The following is a 21,581-nucleotide window of genomic DNA, read 5'->3' as shown; positions in this document are numbered from 1 at the left end:
AAAAGAATATATCAGTTAATTTTTCATAGTGTTATCCAACTACATATTTTTAAAATTTTGGAATAATATTAGGAATATTCTCTTTATAGAAAACTGAATTATCGGGCTTCCCTGGTGGGGCAGTGGTTAAGAATATGCCTGCGAATGCAGGGGACATGGGTTCGAGCCCTGGTCTGGGAAGATCCCACGTGCCACGGAGTAACTAAGCCCGCACGCCACAACTACTGAGCCTGCGCTCTAGAGCCCATTTGTCACAACTACTGAGCCCACGTGCCACAACTACGGAAGCCTGCGTGCCTAGAGACCATGCTCCGCAACAAGAGAAGCCACTGCAATGAGAAGCCCGTGCACCGCAGCCAAGAGGAGCCCCGGCGCACTGCAACTAGAGAACGCCCGCTAGCAGCAACAAAGACCCAATGCAGCCCAAAATAAATTAATTAATTTAAAAAAATTGAATTAGTTTCAAGGGTACAATGTATAAACGTACAATAAAAGCCCCCCTTCATAACCCCCCAACCCCACTCTCAAGATGGAATAGATATGCTGTGATACAATTTATAGCCGTAGTACTACTACTCCTCCCACCACATCCGAAATCCTCTGAGCCAGGTGCAGCAGCTTCATTTCACAATGCTAGGACCCGCCACAAGACAGATGATAATCCCTTTGGATATTTCAAGTAGTGGCACCAGGGGAACAGTACATGGGAAATGCCACTGACAGCTCAGAATATCCATGGCATTTCTAGAGCCTCGGCACTGCTCTCGCTCTGGGAATGAAGGTCCAAAAAGCACATCGGAGAATGTTCATAGTTGTAAACAAGCTCCACCTTTGAAACACAATCTACATAGAACCACATATACAAGCCTGCACAATGGATGAAGCCAAGGTCTCCTCCATGATTTCCCTTCTGACCACCTTATTGTCTCCTCAACCATAAAAGGTGAACTTGAAACTCAGGACCTTGCCTTGTCGCCAGAAACATCCAAGCTTGGATCAGTCTTTCTAAGACCAGATACTTGCTCTCTGAACTATTAGAGACTTGTCACATACACACAGGTAGAACAGGATTATTTCTATCTACCTGGGGACCTGGAGTCTTTCACATTGCTCCTGTTAAAACTCTCACAACAGCAAAACTTTACCTACAAAGGGTTCAAGCTATGACACTCCCAATTTCCACAAACCTCCTCAGCTCTTGTGAGTCACATGCAGCCAATTCCAGGAATTGGAAACATGGTTGTGAGGATGAAACTGACTTTGGGGCTCCCCTTGGATATGGTCTTCCAGACTTACCAAAAGGCCATTAAGAGGAAGGCTTACCCCACCTCAGGGAAACCCGAGGCAGTACTTGCAGTCAAGGGCTGGCCATGGCTTCTGAGCTACATCCAAAAAGAATTTCATACTGTACCTGGATCTGCTGAAGCCATTTCTGACTGTCCGAGAGCCAGCATGTACCGCTCCTCAACTGCCTCCATTGTGGATCATCAGTAGGGCTGTCAGATTTAGTAAATAAAAGTACAGGATACCCAGTTAAACTTGAACTTCACATGAATAATAAGTCATTATTTTTAGTATAAGTAGATCCTATGAACTATTTGGGGCATACTTATCTTAAAAGTATACTTGTTGTTTTTCTGACATTCATATTTATCTAAACAGCCTATATTTTATCTGTCAACCCTACCCTTCAGAAATGATGGAGGCTCATAGAGATCCAGGAGACGCCTCAGCGCCTCCTCAGCTTTTATTTCTACGTCCTGGACAGCGAGCACGTACCTTCCACTCCCAGTCATTGGCTAGAATGGAGGATATTCTCTGTTTTAGAGCTTTTTCTACTTGTCATTGTTATTATCTTCCTTATTTTAAAGAGATGTTTATTTTCTCCCAAACTTAATAGCTCATCCAAAAGTATTTCAAAGTTCATTAGACAAGGGAAAAACAACATGGTTCTGAAAAGTGAAGGAAACCGTCTGGTGTTTAGTCAAGAAGTAGTAGGGAGATTGAAAAAGCCAAACTTAATAAGCAAATCTCTCCAAGGGTATTTTCAGAGCTTGATACCCTCCCACACCCTGAAAATATTATTACATCAAGAATGTAGAACTGCTAACCAAATGTAAGGCTCCCATATGATTCTATCAAACTGAGGATGCTTCTTTACTAAGCAGTGAGCACACTTGCTGCCCCAGGGACCTTGGCAGTTGCAACGTAGGGCTCTTCCCTTTGGGATGGAAACAGCAAGTTTTCCTGTGGTCTACACACTGGCCCCCAAAATACTACACTCCCAATACTTGTCAACTTTAAGTATTTTTCTACATATCTCCATTTTTCTGTTACTATTTGGACTACATCCTAGACTTGACACTACGTAAATTGCATTCAAGAAGCTATTTTTAAAAGTTGGTAGGAAACCTTAAATCTATAGCTTGCAGTCCCTGGCTTACTTTCATCCAGGTGCATAAGGGTTTTCAAAAGTAGTCAGGTTAGTTACCCCATATCACAGCCCCACGCTTGTGTCACAGGTATAAAAATGGAACATGCTATTTAAGGTTTTATTTGCCAAATCATCAAGCCTCCCAGACAGAGGCAATAGAGCAAAATGATTACAGAGGCATGGATTTTGATTTGCTCCAGTGTCTTGGGCAAGTCACTTGGCCTCTGTATTTATTTGTACTTATCTGCACTTATCTGTCACTTGGGGGTCATAATTGTACCTGGTCCATGGGTACGTTGTACCAATGATCTGTAAAGTAGTTACAAGAAACCGACACAGAGTAAGCACTCCACAGACATTGGCTATTAGCTATTGGAAATAGTTCTCCGTGAAACAGATGACTTTATCAGTGGATGACACGGTGGGAGACAGTGAATCACAGAATCACAGCATGTTGAAAGTGACCTAGTTCACACTCTTATGTGAAAAGAAGAAAAGTGTGCATGGGTAGAAAATGTCTGAAACTTTACCTAACAAATAGTTCATCATGTTAGCATGGAAGATTAGAAAAAATCAGGAAAGGAGGAAAGAAAAACTTGAGTGTCATTCAATTTCTCTATCATTTGTGTTTCTACACTGAGACTCTGAATACATTGGAAGTGCAAATTTTTTTAATGTGGCGGGATAAAGGTTTTCAAGTTTTCCTGATCCATCCATATTATTATCTCAGAATTGCTGGCAGTTCTTGCCATCTTCGGATCTACACCCATGTGAGTCAGTGGGCCATTCTGGACGGAGGAGATAATAGAGCAGAAGTGAAGTGAGAGGAAAGGAGAGAAAAGATGTTCTCTTTTCTCTTCAAAGAGGAAAGGTCTTTGGAATGGGAACAACTCACAACCAAACTTTGGGGAAAGGATGTGATGGAAAATGAGACAAACATCCTACCCCTGTGATGAGAAGGATTCCCTGGGCTGGATGGAGGGAGGTCACAGGTGGCTGGACAAGGAAACCAACTAGGGAGAAACACACACAAGTGCAGGGCAAACACCCTGAGGCCACTCAGCCTGACTCCATGCAAACATGTGTCCAGCAGACAGCCCTTCACCTGTGGCTCCCCAGCAAGACAGGTACCTCGGGGTTGCCAACTCATTCTGAGTCCATTATGCCTGGCCATTCATAAACCGCTGTCTAACGTGTGAGGAATAAACTCTCAATATTTATGAGGAAATTGGGGAAGGAGATTGAAAGGTTATATAAACGAAAAAAAAAAAAGAGTTCACGAAGGCAAGATGGTAGAGAGACAAGAAAAAGACCTTAAAAGATAGAAAGGATTTGCCAAAGAAGAGAAAGAAAAAGAAATGATTCCGAATGGGTTAACCTGCAGCTAGGAAGTTAAGGAAGATTATTGATGGGTGAAGACTATGGAATAAAGTGAATAAAATTTATCAGAAGTTGCTGAGAATATGGTAAGCAGCATGATTATCAAATTATGAATTGGCTGCAATGGCATTCTAGGTGGACACTAGGAAGGGGAAGCAAATGTTCATGAGATAACAGTGGCAGGTGGAAAGTTGTTTCAGGGGAAGATCAGTCTTGCAGAGGGTGTATCAGAGGAGGGCAAGTGTGAGCAAGCAAGGAAATACTAAGTGTATACGGTTCCTTCACTGAGTGCACCCAGCCCCGCGGTCAGCCTTGAGAACAAGCAGGACTTCAGGTACTGGAGCTACATTTCAGTCATCAGGACTTGAGAAGACACCCTTAACTCAGGTCTTCTCTTCAAACTCCATCTTTCCTTCTTAACCTTCATTTGGCCTCTTCCCTTACCCTCAAGCTGTGGACTGAGGCCACAGAGCAAGATGGGTCACTAGTGTCCTCCATCCCCCGGCGACTGTTGTTCACATCAGTGGAGTACCAAAGGCAATAACCAAGTAACAGACACAAGAGTGTATGAAGAAGAAGAGATTCTGATAAGGCTTTCTGTGACAGTGTGGGCCAAGTCGGCTCTATATGGCTGGTATCACGTGAATTATGAGCAGCCATAGGGGAGAAGTCCTCAGAAGGCAGAGCCTGGCTCTCTAGAGGCTCTGCGTGCTCACAGCCCACTCCAAGACCTCAGTTACAGCTTCGGCCCCCAATATCTCTCCCTCTGCCTGCTCACAGTTTTTGAAGTCTCCTTTCCTCCACATTTCTCTTGAGAGGTGGAGGAGGAAGATGAGCTTCAGGCCAGCTCAGACTCCCCTGGGATCCCAGCAGGATGCCTATCATTAACCTCCCACCTTCTAGGAAGCTCCTAAGATCTTCACATTTGGGGCAGTTCTCATTTCAGCTGTGCTTCAAATTGCTGGCTGGAGACGGCCTGTTGGAACGTGGCAAAAAGCAAGTAGCAGTCCTTCGGGCAGCCTGGCCCTTCTCGACTGTCAGACATCTTCAGGGATATTCTAGGAAATATTGTTTGTTCTAGAGAAGGGAGGGAAACAATCCAATTGTCCAATAATGCTTGAATGGAAAATAAATGATGCTATATGCATGTGATCAAATAATATCAAACAGTCAAAAATCAAAGACCTAGATCTATATGGATTCACGTGGATAAATCTTGAAAACATAATATTGGTTGAAAGAAAATAAGATAAAGAATGTTAGATTGTGATAACAGGTATGTAAGTATTTAAATATTTAAATCAATTCAACATATTGCTTCTATATAGAGAGATGCAAGAAAATAAACTTTATCCAAAGAACACATTATTTACATTTAATATGCTCATTTATTTAGGAAACCCTAAAGAATCCTCAGATAAACTAGCAGGAACTAATAAGACGGTTCAACAAGGCACACACATACAAGATCAATAAATTTTAAAAGTCAATCAGGCTCCTCTACACTGGCGATAACAAATTAGAAACTGTAAAAGAAAATAAGAAAAAAAGAAGATCTAAAAATTGTCACAAGAGCCATATAAATTATTTAGAGCTAAGCATACATAGAAGGCAATATAACTAACAAACTGAGTACGAACAGTTAAACTCCGCCCAACCCAAGGTTAGGAAAAGACTGTTGTTACTTTATGAGAACAGACCCTCTTCTTAAGGAGCAGATCAGTAAGTGAGAGTGAATCAAAGAAACACAGCATTTGAAAAGTCAGCTAGTCCAAGCCTCTTGATCGCACATACAGAAGCTGAAGCCCAGATAGTTTGAGTTACTTGGTAAAGGGCCCAATGTCCTGACTCAAGGACTAGCATTTTTCACTCAGTCGCAAGACACAATCAAATGCAGTACCTTGGAAAGAGATGGGGAAAAAATGAAGAAATCAAGTATATAGTTCCTCATCTTTAAGTACAGAAATAGCCGTGACAAAATTACACGTATTGAGGGAAAATTGAAGTGCAGAGTTTAAAATGTCAATAATCCACAGGGAAACTGGAGACCATTTAAAATATTCATATTAAATCTCTCTAGAAAAGACATTAAAAGATCTCCAATCAAAATGTGAATTTTATAATAGACATGGTATGATACAATTTATAATAGATAAGGTATGAACCTTTCCCTTTCACGGGAAAGGTTCGGCTGGGAAAAAGGAATTGTTCTTGAAAATGGGGCGTGTGCTACTGCAGACACTGTGCTCAACCTAGGTCCACCGAATGCTCTGATGTCATCACTGAGGTCACAGAATTCCACTGTGTGCCTGGCAACCTTGCAAACATAACAGCCCTGGTGATCACTAGGCAGTACTGCTGGTTCACTAAGTGGTACAAGTTTTTCAGCCATTTAGGAGACTTGACTATTTTTGTTTGTATTGAATCATTTCAACGGATTGCCCAAGAGCCAAGAAGGGCCAACCTGTAGGGAAGAGGAGGAGTTGGACATCTCTTGAGGCATCTTCTAAGGGAGACTTCTAGTTGGTACGATGGAACGGCGACAAAAGAGGAAACATCTGGAAAATGAAGAGTCCCAGGAAACTGCCGAGAACGGAGGAGGTATGTGGGAGGCAACTTGTCTGGGGCACATGGCTTTCTGCCAAACTGAACCTTCTCTAGGAAGCGGGGGACTGAGAACGTGTCACCTGTGAAGCAGGGAGCGAGAGACCTTGTCTCACTGATGCTGCCGTATCTATCTGGAGGGCCCCTGTGGTGTGAGACGGCACAGAACGGCCAGATGCCCCCTGGGAGATGGGAGGTCAGCTCCGCTGGTCTGAGGACTCTTTCCTGGGGCAGCCAGGCCTGGAGCTTTGTTGGACTCACAGCAGGCTGCATCCTGCTTGCACAGACCTAGAGGTGCAGCTTTTCTCAGTCCCCGATTTCTCTCTTATTCTCTTGGATCTTTCCCTGGGGACATGAGGTGGGGGATGTGAAGGATGCAAGGATGCTGAGAGAGACCCATGAGTTGCTTGGCCTCTTTTACCAAAGTGGAAAGAGAAGCCCCATGAGTTGAAGGCCCTGTTGAAAAATATTTTGACAAGTGGAATGTACTTTGAAAGAAGATTGTTTGTCTAGGGATGGTGTCATATTGAAAGCAAGGAGGATTTATTCCTTCAACAGGAAGAATTTCCCAAAGGAGATCAAGGGAAGGGAAGCGTTTTCCAGAGACTGAGACCGCGTGAGCGGGGGTGAGAAATGTCCTCAGGGTCCTGTGGGGAGCTGAGAGCCATGGGCCACGTGGTGCCTGTGTGCATTAAATGTAGGCGAGTAGCTTGCCCTGGGAGAGGGGTGGTCACCCCAGAGCTCCAGCTAGAGGCCTCTGCCCCAGATTAGAGCCCAGTAGCTCCTACCAGGCCCAGGGCCCTGGAGACTGTAGGATGGGCCCTGGGAATGGAGCTCTAGACAGCAGGCAGATTTCCAGGCAGTGGCTGGGACATGCTGGGGAAGGCAATGACTGCACCTGACCATTCAGAATAGTTTGCTCTATGTTCCTGTGTGTTTGTGTGTGTGTGTGTGTCTGTGTGTGTGTGTGTGGTAGTGCAGAGAAGAGCGAGATGAATGGGGTTAGAGTGCTTACCAGATATAAAGTCTGCATGGTAAAGTTCTTGTCACCCTGCCTGGACCTGGCTGACACTCGGTGTACGTAAGAGTGTATACAGAATTCTTGTTAGGGGTGTTTTATGAGACAGTAACTCATACACCCATGTACACTCTGATGCAGCAAAAATATCACACACCCCACATATAACTTCCTTAGTAAACCACACACAGCACATGGAGGTATATACACGGATCCCTCCTGTACTACGTTCTCATACAACCCACCTGTATCACAATCCTCTCCTCAAACACCAAACGCTGGAGATGAGATATGTATATAGACACACACAGTATATATATAGGACACACACACACACACACACACTATATATACATGTATCTCCTCAACTCTTGCACAAACACAGCTAACTTCAGCCATCGCTAAATACCTCTGTAAGATCCAGTCAAGTGTCATACACACCACACTTGTAACACATTCTTGAGTAATGCCAGACCCGCTTTGTACAAACCCCAGTAAACCACAGTCTCAGTAACCCATGTCAGGATTGCCAGAGAAAATATGGGCTATCCAGTTCAATTTGAATTCCAGATAAACAACAAGTAATTTTTCAGTATCCGTATGTCCCACATATTGTATGGGTCATACTTACACTAAAACTAAGTAAGAACAAATACTGCATGGGAATACTTACACTAAAAATTATTCTGGGATTATCTGAAAGTGAAATTTAACTGGGTGCCTTGTATTCTTGTTTGCTAAGTCTGGCAACACTTATATACTTACCACCAGCTGATGTATTATATATTTATTGTAGTTTTGTTTAGTGTGTGTCTTCCCCTACTACAATGTGCAGCGTTACCAAAGACTACAACAATGGAAGAGTGCCGGATACACAGGAGTAGCTGCTTACTGAATCTTGGTGAATGAATGAATGAACACGCACCATAAATACAAGCCACACCATGTAATGAGGAAAAGTTACATGTCCCAGAATTCCTGACTTGTGAAAAGAAAAAATGCACACAAAGGCCACAGACACAGATAGACACGTCTGCACTGTGCTCCCCATGCCAACCCCACACTTACCACAGACTTAACTGATACACATCACTCACTCTTCCCACACACTCACAGTCACCACCGAGGCCTTCATTACCAACTAGACAGTGAGAGAATAAGTATTGATTGGAATTAAATCCTGGAGGATCCACTGGGAACCACACTCTCAACTGTGTGTATTCACTGCACCTGACACGTGTCACACACTCAGTAAATATTTGTGGACAGAGGACTGATGAACCCAACCTGAGCCTTTCATTCCTCCCTCAGGAATCTCGAAGTCACGAGAGGATCCCCCTCGGCTTGGATCCACTGTGGTGGCCCAAGGCTGCAGCCCAGGGGCAGGGGAGGTCTCCTCTGCCTCTAAATACTTCTTCTGTACTTCTACTCTGCGCAAGCTCAGCTACGCTGGTAAGGGCGCGGGGCTCCTCAGGTGAGGGGGTGCTTGGCTGTGAGGCAGGAGGCACACAGATCCCAGGGAGGCTGAGAGGAAATCCAGGGTCATCAGAGGTGATGAGGGTTCTGTGGAGGAGCCTGGGCAGGATGGCTGAGCTGTTACGAGGGCATGGATGCCAGCTGAATCTGGGTGTCTGTGTGTGAATACTGCTACTACCATGGTGGGGAAGTCAAGGAGCAGGGGCCGGAAAGGTCTGGGCTTGAGGTGGAGGGAAGAGGGACCAGATTAAGCATCTTCAGAGGAAAATGTAGGCTTTGTCTTTGCCTTTGCTTCCAGAGAAGGACAGAGTTCTGCATCATACACCTCCAGCCTGAGAGCAGGACCATCCAGCTCAGGTCCACACAGCTCACACATACACGCGCCCTCCAGGCACAGCCCTTCTCAGTGCACATCAACCCCAAGCACGTGCTCCACAGTACTCTCCTGCACCACAGCCCCATTCCACAAGGAATGCACCACCGATATTCCCAAACTCACACTCCTCGTCGTACACGCATCCAGCCGCATCCCTCACATACTACAGCCCTCACCACCATACTCCACACCCCTGTATACAGACACCGCTCCAGTATCCCCCCCCACGCACATGAAAAGCCCACAGATGACACCAGATACACCACTCTGTCCTACGGCCAACAGACACCAAGCTCACGACATAGCTATGTCGTGCCAATGTCCCTCTCTCGTCTACCACACCTGCTCCCTCAGCTTCCGGCATGGCCCATGCATGTTATTATGATTTTCATTTCCTTTTTCAGGAATCCGGAGATTTCATCGAGACACTGCCCAGCCTAGACCACCCCTAGCCCAGGATCAGGAAGAAGGAGAGACCGCTTCCCCATCACACTGTGTCTCCTCCTCACCCTCTTCACCCTGTAAGAACTATCTGCACCCAGACAAAGAGGAAAGGGGCATGAAAATATACTACATGCAGGTACAAGTGAACAAGGGTGTCGCTGTCTCCTGGAAGACAAAGAAACACTTGGAGTTGCCTGCAAAGCAGCTGACGATAGAAGAAGTGACCCTTCCTGAGGATGTGTGTGCAGTAGCCACTGACCCCTCTTCTGATGTGTCCACCGAAAGCCTCCTGTCTGACAGTGAGCCCACTGGGGAGGCGAAAGAGTATGAGGAAAGGGCAGAGCCAGGCAGCCCATCAGGGCCACCTGCCGTCGAGGAGAGACCCATCGCCAAGACAGCGGACTGGATGCTGACCATGGAGACCGGCTTCAGGTGCATGACCTGCTGCCGGGTCTTCCCCACCTTGGAGATCCTCCAGCAGCACGTGAAGTTTAGTGTCCTGCAGGGCTTCAGCTGCCGTGTCTTTCATCTCAACATGGCCCAGTGGATGGGCAATGTGGAATCCGAGAGCACGCATGAGGAGGAGGACGAGGAGGTGGAGGAGGAGAACGAGGAGGAGGAGGAGGAGGAGGAGGAGGAGGAGGAGGATGAAGAGAAGCAAGAAGAAAAGGAGAATGAAGGAGAGCAGCCCACGTGGGAAGGCCCCAGCACAAAGAGACCCCGCAGGCAGGGTCTTTTCTCTCCTTTGAGTTCCAAACAGCAACTGAGATTCATGGGACAGAAGATCCTGGAAGACGGTGTGGCCGTCCCTTGGAAGAGGTAAGGCTTGAGGCTGGCAGTCTTCTGAGCCTACGTCACGAGGGCCCAGAGGAGTCTAAGGGAAGGGGCCGCACACATGTGCTGGTTGACCTAATGGCTCTGCAGTTGCATCAAATGGGACACACCCAGCACTAACAAAGGCATTGACCTCTGTTGACGTAAACAAGAAGGTGGAGCCTTTTCCTAGGAGTTTTCTCAGGGTCTGCACGATGGACCTCAACTCTTAGAGGACGTACTGCCAGCAGCTCCTTCTCGGCAGAGAGAGCCAGGAGTGGTCTCAAGAGAGGACAGGGGCCCTTGCAGGACCAGAACTTTGAGGTCTGAGAGCCTTGGGCCTGAGCCGAGATCTCACCCTGACCACTGGACCTAGCCTTCTGTGACAAAGGGGAATAGGAAAGAGAGTCACGTGGAAATGAGGTCCCCCGAGATATGGAAATGTTCCAGAACCTTCGTGGCGTGGTAGTTGATCTGGAGCCAAGCTCACTGTGGTGTGTGTGGCTCTGAGCATTAAGGCAATGCTGGAGGGTAACCCTGACCAGCAGAGCTTGGAGTGCTTCTTGTCTCTTCCTGTTCTACCTCATTTGCTTTATCCCTTCCAGGGAGAAGAAAGGACCCTCGGGAGAGTAGCAGACAGAATGCCGTGGTCTGAAGGAGGATGAAGGGACCGGCACTCAGTCTAACATCATATGACAATAGAAGCATCCTATGCAATAAAGGGCATTTTCCAAACCTTTCCTGGAGCTTTGATTTAATGACATTTTTCTATCTATGCATCTATCTGTCAGCTACATCTGTATCTTTCAAGGTTTGTGAACAAGCTTTCACATAAGCACTAGAGACGTCCGCCAGCATTTTCCAGAAGAGGCCTGCAAATTGCTGGGGACTCCTCACAAATAGGGAACGGCCACAACCCCTGCCACACAGACTCTGCGCGTGGCCCTCCTGACGTACTCCCACTCTCTCTCTGAATTTCCCAACGTCTGAGATGAGGGTGCTGGCTGGAGCAATGATCACGTGCAGGCTGAATCTTCTCCAGATTCTGATTCTCTTCCTGGGCCTATCGTCCTCAAGCACAGTCTCCATGTCCCTGGCCACACTGATCTCTCTCCTTCAGTCCTTCCCTCCCTCCCTCTCCTGCCTCCCAGTGCAGAGAATACTTTTTTTGCATTTGAGACGACATTTATTTTTTGTTCACAGAATTCTCACCTCTTCTACTGTGGCCTCCGTTGTGAACATTCCAAAGCTGAGACTTTTCTTTTTATCTCCCTCATTTCTGCTGTGTCTTTACCTTGCTTATGCAGTGAACTCAGAGTGCCTAGCTGACTGGATGGGGAAAAAGATCCAGGGAGCAAAGAGAAATAATAAAAGAATATATCAGTTAATTTTTCATAGTGTTATCCAACTACATATTTTTAAAATTTTGGAATAATATTAGGAATATTCTCTTTATAAAAAACTGAATTATCGGGCTTCCCTGGTGGGGCAGTGGTTAAGAATATGCCTGCGAATGCAGGGGACATGGGTTCGAGCCCTGGCCTGGGAAGATCCCACGTGCCACGGAGTTACTAAGCCCGCGCGCCACAACTACTGAGCCTGCGCTCTAGAGCCCATTTGTCACAACTACTGAGCCCACGTGCCACAACTACGGAAGCCTGCGTGCCTAGAGCCCATGCTCCGCAACAAGAGAAGCCACTGCAATGAGAAGCCCGTGCACCACAGCCACGAGTAGCCCCCGCTCACTGAAACTAGAGAACGCCCGCTAGCAGCAACAAAGACCCAATGCAGCCCAAAATAAATTAATTAATTTAAAAAAATTGAATTAGTTTCAAGGGTACAATGTATAAACGTACAATAAAAGCCCCCCTTCATAACCCCCCAACCCCACTCTCAAGATGGAATAGATATGCTGTGATACAATTTATAGCCGTAGTACTACTACTCCTCCCACCACATCCGAAATCCTCTGAGCCAGGTGCAGCAACTACCTTTCACAATGCTAGGACCCGCCACAAGACAGATGATAATCCCTTTGGACATTTCAAGGAGCGGCACAAGGCAACAGTACCTGGGAAATGCCACTGACAGCTCAGAATATCCATGGCATTTCTAGAGCCTCGGCACTGCTCACGCTCTGGGAATGAGGGTCCAAAAAGCACATCGGAGAATGTTCATAGTTGTAAACAAGCTCCACCTTTGAAACACAATCTACATAGAACCACATATACAAGCCTGCACAATGGATGAAGCCAAGGTCTCCTCCATGATTTCCCTTCTGACCACCTTATTGTCTCCTCAACCATAAAAGGTGAACTTGAAACTCAGGACCTTGCCTTGTCACCAGAAACATCCAAGCTTGGATCAGTCTTTCTAAGACCAGATACTTGCTCTCTGAACTATTAGAGACTTGTCACATACACACAGGTAGAACAGGATTATTTCTATCTACCTGGGGACCTGGAGTCTTTCACATTGCTCCTGTTAAAACTCTCACAACAGCAAAACTTTACCTACAAAGGGTTCAAGCTATGACACTCCCAATTTCCACAAACCTCCTCAGCTCTTGTGAGTCACATGCAGCCAATTCCAGGAATTGGAAACATGGTTGTGAGGATGAAACTGACTTTGGGGCTCCCCTTGGATATGGTCTTCCAGACTTACCAAAAGGCCATTAAGAGGAAGGTTTACCCCACCTCAGGGAAACCCGAGGCAGTACTTGCAGTCAAGGGCTGGCCATGGCTTCTGAGCTACATCCAAAAAGAATTTCATACTGTACCTGGATCTGCTGAAGCCATTTCTGACTGTCCGAGAGCCAGCATGTACCGCTCCTCAACTGCCTCCATTGTGGATCATCAGTAGGGCTGTCAGATTTAGTAAATAAAAGTACAGGATACTCAGTTAAACTTGAACTTCACATGAATAATAAGTCATTATTTTTAGTATAAGTACATCCTATGAACTATTTGGGGCATACTTATCTTAAAAATATACTTGTTGTTTTTCTGACATTTATATTTAACTAAACAGCCTATATTTTATCTGTCAACCCTACCCTTCAGAAATGATGGAGGCTCATAGAGATCCAGGAGATGCCTCAGCGCCTCCTCAGCTTTTATTTCTATGTCCTGGACAGCGAGCACGCACGTTCCACTCCCAGTCATTGGCTAGAATGGAGGATATTCTCTGTTTTAGAGCTTTTTCTACTTGTCATTGTTATTATCTTCCTTAGTTTAAAGAGATGTTTGTTTTTTCCCAAACTTAATAGCTCATCCAAAAGTATTTCAAAGTTCATTAGACAAGGGAAAAAACAACATGGTTCTGAAAAGTGAAGGAAACCGCCTGGTGTTTAGTCAAGAAGTAGTAGGGAGATTGAAAAAGCCAAACTTAATAAGCAAATCTCTCCAAGGGTATTTTCAGAGCTTGATACCCTCCCACACCCTGAAAATATTATTACATCAAGAATGTAGAACTGCTAACCAAATGTAAGGCTCCCATATGATTCTATCAAACTGAGGATGCTTCTTTACTAAGCAGTGAGCACACTTGCTGCCCCAGGGACCTTGGCAGTTGCAACGTAGGGCTCTTCCCTTTGGGATGGAAACAGCAAGTTTTCCTGTGGTCTACACACTGGCCCCCAAAATACTACACTCCCAATACTTGTCAACTTTAAGTATTTTTCTACATATGTCCATTTTTCTGTTACTATTTGGACTACATCCTAGACTTGACACTACGTAAATTGCATTCAAGAAGCTATTTTTAAAAGTTGGTAGGAAACCTTAAATCTATAGCTTGCAGTCCCTGGCTTACTTTCATCCAGGTGCATAAGGGTTTTCAAAAGTAGTCAGGTTAGTTACCCCATATCACAGCCCCACGCTTGTGTCACAGATATAAAAATGGAACATGATATTTAAGGTTTTAGTTGCCAAATCATTAAGCCTCCCAGACAGAGGCAATAGAGCAAAATGATTACAGAGGCATGGATTTTGATTTGCTCCAGTGTCTTGGGCAAGTCACTTGGCCTCTGTATTTATTTGTACTTATCTGCACTTATCTGTCTCTTTGGGGTCATAATTGTACCTGGTCCATGGGTACGTTGTACAAATGATCTGTAAAGTAGTTACAAGAAACCGACACAGAGTAAGCACTCCACAGACATTGGCTATTAGCTATTGGAAATAGTTCTCCGTGACACAGATGACTTTATCAGTGGATGACTCGGTGGGAGACAGTGCATCACAGAATCACAGCATGTTGAAAGTGACCTAGTTCACACTCTTATGTGAAAAGAAGAAAAGTGTGCATGGGTAGAAAATGTCTGAAACTTTACCTAACAAATAGTACATCATGTAGCATGGAGGATTAGAATAAATCAGGAAAGGAGGAAAGAAAAACTTGAGTGTCATTCAATTTCTCTATCATTTGTGTTTCTACACTGACACTCTGAATACACTGGAAGTGCAAATTTTTTTAATGTGGCGGGATAAAGGTTTTCAAGTTTTCCTGATCCATCCGTATTATTATCTCAGAATTGCTGGCAGTTCTTGCCATCTTCGGATCTACACCCATGTGAGTCAGTGGGCCATTCTGGACGGAGGAGATAATAGAGCAGAAGTGAAGTGAGAGGAAAGGAGAGAAAAGATGTTCTCTTTTCTCTTCAAAGAGGAAAGGTCTTTGGAATGGGAACAACTCACAACCAAACTTTGGGGAAAGGATGTGATGGAAAATGAGACAAACATCCTACCCCTGTGATGAGAAGGATTCCCTGGGCTGGATGGAGGGAGGTCACAGGTGGCTGGACAAGGAAACCAACTAGGGAGAAACACACACAAGTGCAGGGCAAACACCCTGAGGCCACTCAGCCTGACTCCATGCAAACATGTGTCCAGCAGACAGCCCTTCACCTGTGGCTCCCCAGCAAGACAGGTACCTCTGGGGTGCCAACTCATTCTGAGTCCGTTATGCCTGGGCATTCATAAACCTCTGTCTAACGTGTGAGGAATAAACTCTCAATGTTTATGAGGAAACTGGGGAAGGAGATTGAAAGGTTACTTAAACGGAAAAAAAAAAGAAGTTCAGGAAGGCAGGATGGTAGAGAGACAAGAAAAAGACCTTAAAAGATACAAAGTATTTGTCAAAGAAGAGAAAGAAAAAGAAATGATTCCAAATGGGTTAACCTGCAGCTAGGAAGTTAAGGAAGATTATTGATGGGTGAAGACTATGGAATAAAGTGAATAAAATTTATCAGAAGTTGCTGAGACTATGGTAAGAAGCATGATTATCAAATTATGAATTGGCTGCAATGGCATTCTAGGGGGACACTAGGAAGGGGAAGCAAATGTTCATGAGATGACAGTAGCAGGTGGAAAGATGTTTCAGGGGAAGATCAGTCTTGCAGAGTGTGTATCAGAGGAGGGCAAGTGTGAGCAAGCAAGGAAATACTAAGTGTATACGGTTCCTTCACTGAGTGCACCCAGCCCCGCGGTCAGCCTTGAGAACAAGCAGGACTTCAGGTACTGGAGCTACATTTCAGTCAACAGGACTTGAGAAGACACCCTTAACTCAGGTCTTCTCTTCAAACTCCATCTTTCCTTCTTGACCTTCATTTGGCCTCTTCCCTTACCCTCAAGCTGTGGACTGAGGCCACAGAGCAAGATGGGTCACTAGTGTCCTCCATCCCCCGGCGACTCTGGTTCACATCAGTGGAGTACCAAAGCTAATAACCAAGTAACAGACACAAGAGTGTATGAAGAAGAAGAGATTCTGATAAGGCTTTCTGTGACAGTGTGGGCCAAGTCGGCTCTATATGGCTGGTGTCACGTGAATTATGAGCAGCCTTAGGGGAGAAGTCCTCAGAAGGCAGAGCCTGGCTCTCTAGAGGCTCTGCATGCTCACAGCCCACTCCAAGACCTCAGTTACAGCTTCGGCCCCCAATATCTCTCCCTCTGCCTGCTCACAGTTTTTGAAGTCTTCTTTCCTCCACATTTCTCTTGAGAGGTGGAGGAGGAAGATGAGCTTCAGGCCAGCTCAGACTCCCCTGGGATCCCAGCAGGATGCCTATCATTAACCTCCCACCTTCTAGGAAGCTCCTAAGATCTTCACATTTGGGGCAGTTCTCATTTCAGCTGTGCTTCAAATTGCTGGCTGGAGACGGCCTGTTGGAACGTGGCAAAAAGCAAGTAGCAGTCCTTCGGGCAGCCTGGCCCTTCTCGACTGTCAGACATCTTCAGGGATATTCTAGGAAATGTTGTTTGTTCTAGAGAAGGGAGGGAAACAATCCAATTGTCCAATAATGCTTGAATGGAAAATAAATGATGCTATATGCATGTGATCAAATAATATCAAACAGTCAAAAATCAAAGACCTAGATCTATATGGATTCACGTGGATAAATCTTGAAAACATAATATTGATTGAAAGAAAATAAGATAAAGAATGTTAGATTGTGATAACAGGTATGTAATATTTAAATATTTAAATCAATTCAACATATTGCTTCTATACATAGAGATGCAAGAAAATAAACTTTATCCAAAGAACACATTATTTACATTTAATATGCTCATTTATCTAGGAGACCCAAAAGAACCCACAGATAAACTAGCGGGAACTAATAAGACGGTTCAACAAGGCACACACATACAAGATCAATAAATTTTAAAAGTCAATCAGGCTCTTCTACACCGGCGATAACAAATTAGAAACTGTAAAAGAAAATAAGAAAAAAAGAAGATCTAAAAATTGTCACAAGAGCTATATAAATTATTTAGAGCTAAGCATACGTAGAAGGCAATATAACTAACAAACTGAGTACGAACAGATAAACTCCGCCCAACCCAAGGTTAGGAAAAGACTGTTGTTACTTTATGAGAACAGACCCACTTCTTACGGAGCAGATCAGTAAGTGAGAGTGAATCAAAGCAACACAGCATTTGAAAAGTCAGCTAGTCCAAGCCTCTTGATCGCACATACAGAAGCTGAAGCCCAGATAGGTTGAGTTATTTGCTAAAGGGCCCAATGTCCTGACTCAAGGACTAGCATTTTTCACTCAGTCGCAAGACACAATCAAATGCAGTACCTTGGAAAGAGATGGGGAAAAAATGAAGAAATCAATTATATAGTTCCTCATCTTTAAGTACAGAAATAGCCGTGACAAAATTACACGTATTGAGGGAAAATTGAAGTGCAGAGTTTAAAATGTCAATAATCCACAGGGAAACTGGAGACCATTTAAAATATTCATATTAAATCTCTCTAGAAAAGACATTAAAAGATCTCCAATCAAAATATGAATTTTATAATAGACATGGTATGATACAATTTATAATAGATACGGTATGAACCTTTCCCTTTCACGGGAAAGCTTCGGCTGGGAAAAAGGAATTGTTCTTGAAAATGGGGCGTGTGCTACTGCAGACACTGTGCTCAACCTAGGTCCACCGAATGCTCTGATGTCATCACTGAGGTCACAGAATTCCACTGTGCGCCTGGCAACCTTGCAAACATAACAGCCCTGGTGAGCACTAGGCAGTACTGCTGGTTCACTAAGTGGTACAAGTTTTTCAGCCATTTAGGAGACTTGACCATTTTATTTGTATTGAATCATTTCAACGGATTGCCCAAGAGCCAAGAAGGGCCAACCTGTAGGGAAGAGGAGGAGTTGGACATCTCTTGAGGCATCTTCTAAGGGAGACTTCTAGTTGGTACGATGGAACGGCGACAAAAGAGGAAACATCTGGAAAATGAAGAGTCCCAGGAAACTGCCGAGAACGGAGGAGGTATGTGGGGGGCAACTTGTCTGGGGCACATGGGTTTCTGCCAAACTGAACCTTCTCTAGGAAGCGGGGGACTGAGAACGTGTCACCTGTGAAGCAGGGAACGAGAGACCTTGTCTCACTGATGTTGCCGTATCTATCCGGAGGGTCCCTGTGGTGTGAGACGGCACAGAATGGCCAGATGCCCCCTGGGAGATGGGAGGTCAGCTCCGCTGGTCTGAGGACTCTCTCCTGGGGCAGCCGGGCCTGGAGCTTTGTCGGACTCACAGCAGGCTGCATCCTGCTTGCACAGACCTAGAGATGCAGCTTTTCTCAGTCCCCGATTTCTCTCTTATTCTCTTGGATCTTTCCCTGGGGACATGAGGTGGGGGATGTGAAGGATGCAAGGATGCTGAGAGAGACCCATGAGTTGCTTGGCCTCTTTTACCAAAGTGGAAAGAGAAGCCCCATGAGTTGAAGGCCCTGTTGAAAAATATCTTGACAAGTGGAATGCACTTTGAAAGAAGATTGTTTGTCTATGGATGGTGTCATATTGAAAGCAAGGAGGATTTATTCCTTCAACAGGAAGAATTTCCCAAAGGAGATCAAGGGAAGGGAAGGTTTTCCAGAGAGTGAGACCGCTTGAGCGGGGGTGAGAAATGTCCTCAGGGTCCTGCGGGGAGCTCTGAGAGCCACGGGCCACGTGGTGCCTGCGTGCATTAAATGTAGGCGAGTAGCTTGGCCTGGGAGAGGGGTGGTCACCCCAGAGCTCCAGCTAGAGGCCTCTGCCCCAGATTAGAGCCCAGTAGCTCCTACCAGGCCCAGGGCCCTGGAGACTGTAGGATGGGCCCTGGGAATGGAGCTCTAGACAGCAGGCAGATTTCCAGGCAGTGGCTGGGACAGGCTGGGGAAGGCAATGACTGCCCCTGACCATTCAGAATATTTTGCTCTATGTTCCTGTGTGTTTGTGTGTGAGAGAGTGACTGTGTGTGTGTGTGTGTGTGCGTGTGTGTGTGTGGTAGTGCAGAGAAGAGCGAGATGAATGGGGGTAGAGTGCTTACCAGATATAACATCTGTGTGGTAAAGTTCTTGTCACCCTGCCTGGAGCTGGCTGACACTCGGCGTACCTAGGAGTGTATACAGAATTCTTGTTAGGGGTGTTTTAGGAGACAGTAACTCATACACCCATGTACACTCTGATACAGCAAAAATATCACACACCCCACATATAACTTCCTTATTAAACCACACACAGCACATGGAGGTATATACACGCATCCCTCCTATACTACGTTCTCATACAACCCACCTGTATCACAATCCTCTCCTCCAACCCCAAACGCTGGAGATGAGATATGTATATAGACACACAGACTATATATATAGGACACACACACACACACACACGCTATATATACATGTATTTCCTCAACTCTTGCACAAACACAGCTAACTCCAGCCATCTCTAAATACCTCTGTAAGAACCAGTCACGTGTCATACACACCACCCTTATAACACATTCTTGAGTAATGCCAGACCCGCTTTGTACAAACCACAGGAAACCACAGTCTCAGTAACCCATGTCAGGATTGCCAGAGAAAATATGGGCTATCCAGTTCAATTTGAATTCCAGATAAACAACAAGTAATTTTTCAGTATCCGTATGTCCCACATATTGTATGGGCCCTACTTACACTAAAACTAAGTCAGGCCAAATACTGCATGGGAATACTTACACTAAAAAATTATTCTGGGTTTATCTGAAACTGAAATTTAACTGGGTGCCTTGTATTCTTGTTCGCTAAGTCTGGCAACCCTTATATACTTACCACCAGCTGATGTATTATATATTTATTGTAGTTTTGTTCAGTGTGTGTCTTCCCCTACTAGAATGTGCAGCGTTACCAAAGACTACAACAATGGAAGAGTGCCGGATACACAGGAGTAGCTGCTTACTGAATCTTGGTGAATGAATGAATGAACACGCACCATAAATACAAGCCACACCATGTAATGAGGAAAAGTTACATGTCCCAGAATTCCTGACTTGTGAACAGAAACCATGCACACAAAGGCCACAGACACAGATAGACACGTCTGCACTGTGCTCCCCATGCCAACCCCACACTTACCACAGACTTAACTGATACACATCACTCACTCTTCCCACACACTCACAGTCACCACCGAGGCCTACATTACCAACTAGACAGTGAGAGAATAAGTATTGATTGGAATTAAATCCTGGAGGATCCACTGGGAACCACACTCTCAACTGTGTGTATCCACTGCACCTGACACGTGTCACACACTCAGTAAATATCTGTGGACAGAGGACTGATGAACCCACCCTGAGCCTTTCATTCCTCCCTCAGGAATCTCGAAGTCACAAGAGGATCCCCCTCGGCTTGGATCCACTGTGGTGGCCCAAGGCTGCAGCCCAGGGGCAGGGGAGGTCTCCTCTGCCTCTAAATACTTCTTCTGTACTTCTACTCTGCGCAAGCTCAGCTACGCTGGTAAGGGCGCGGGGCTCCTCAGGTGAGGGGGTGCTTGGCTGTGAGGCAGGAGGCACACAGATCCCAGGGAGGCTGAGAGGAAATCCAGGGTCATCAGAGGTGATGAGGGCTCTGTGGAGGAGCCTGGGCAGGATGGCTGAGCTGTTCCGAGGGCATGGATGCCAGCTGAGTCTGGGAGTGTGTGTGTGAATACTGCTACTACCATGGTGGGGAAGTCAAGAAGCAGGGGCCGGAAAGGTCTGGGCTTGAGGTGGAGGGAAGAGGGACCAGATTAAGCATCTTCAGAGGAAAATGTAGGCTTTGTCTTTGCCTTTGCTTCCAGAGAAGGACAGAGTTCTGCATTATACACCTCCAGCCTGAGAGCAGGACCATCCAGCTCAGGTCCACACAGCTCACACATACACGTGCCCTCCAGGCACAGCCCTTCTCAGTGCACATCAACCCCAAGCACGTGCTCCACAGTACTCTCCTGCACCACAGCCCCATTCCACAAGGAATGCACCACCGATATTCCCAAACTCACACTCCTCGTCGTACACGCATCCAGCCGCATCCCTCACATACTACAGCCCTCACCACCATACTCCACAACCCTGTATATAGACACCGCTCCAGTATACACCCCCACGCACATTAAAAGCCCACAGATGACACCCGATACACCACTCCGTCCTACGGCCCACAGACACCAAGCTCACGACATAGCTATGTCGTGCCAATGTCCCTCTCTCGTCTACCACACCTGCTCCCTCAGCTTCCGGC

General features: G+C 45.7%; 1 protein-coding gene and 1 long non-coding RNA gene across 3 annotated transcripts in view; both read right to left on the bottom strand.

The window, feature by feature from the left end:
* Nucleotides 1–21,581, bottom strand: part of LOC309797347 (protein FAM170A-like) — a gene marked incomplete at both ends in the record, with an annotated part of 518,827 nt that overhangs the window by 242,569 nt on the left and 254,677 nt on the right. The window lies entirely within an intron of this gene.
* The window catches only part of LOC309797354, a 74,381-nt gene continuing 70,974 nt past the window's right edge, over nucleotides 18,175–21,581 (bottom strand). The window contains exons 2-3 of one of the 2 annotated variants that reach the window (XR_014292607.1): nucleotides 19,364–19,429; nucleotides 18,175–18,412 (exon numbers count right to left, since the gene is read on the bottom strand). This is a non-coding gene — a long non-coding RNA (uncharacterized lncRNA). Of the gene's footprint in view, nucleotides 18,413–18,460; nucleotides 18,618–19,363; nucleotides 19,430–21,581 lie in introns of those variants that run through there. The other variant, XR_014292608.1, reaches the window with a different exon arrangement.

This window comes from Mesoplodon mirus, assembly GCF_964341445.2.
Source record: "Mesoplodon mirus genome assembly, contig: HAP1_SCAFFOLD_330, whole genome shotgun sequence".
Taxonomy (NCBI): Eukaryota; Metazoa; Chordata; class Mammalia; order Artiodactyla; family Ziphiidae; genus Mesoplodon; species Mesoplodon mirus.
The sequence above is the reverse complement of the archived record's forward strand: the minus strand, read 5'-3'. Positions and strand labels throughout refer to the sequence as shown.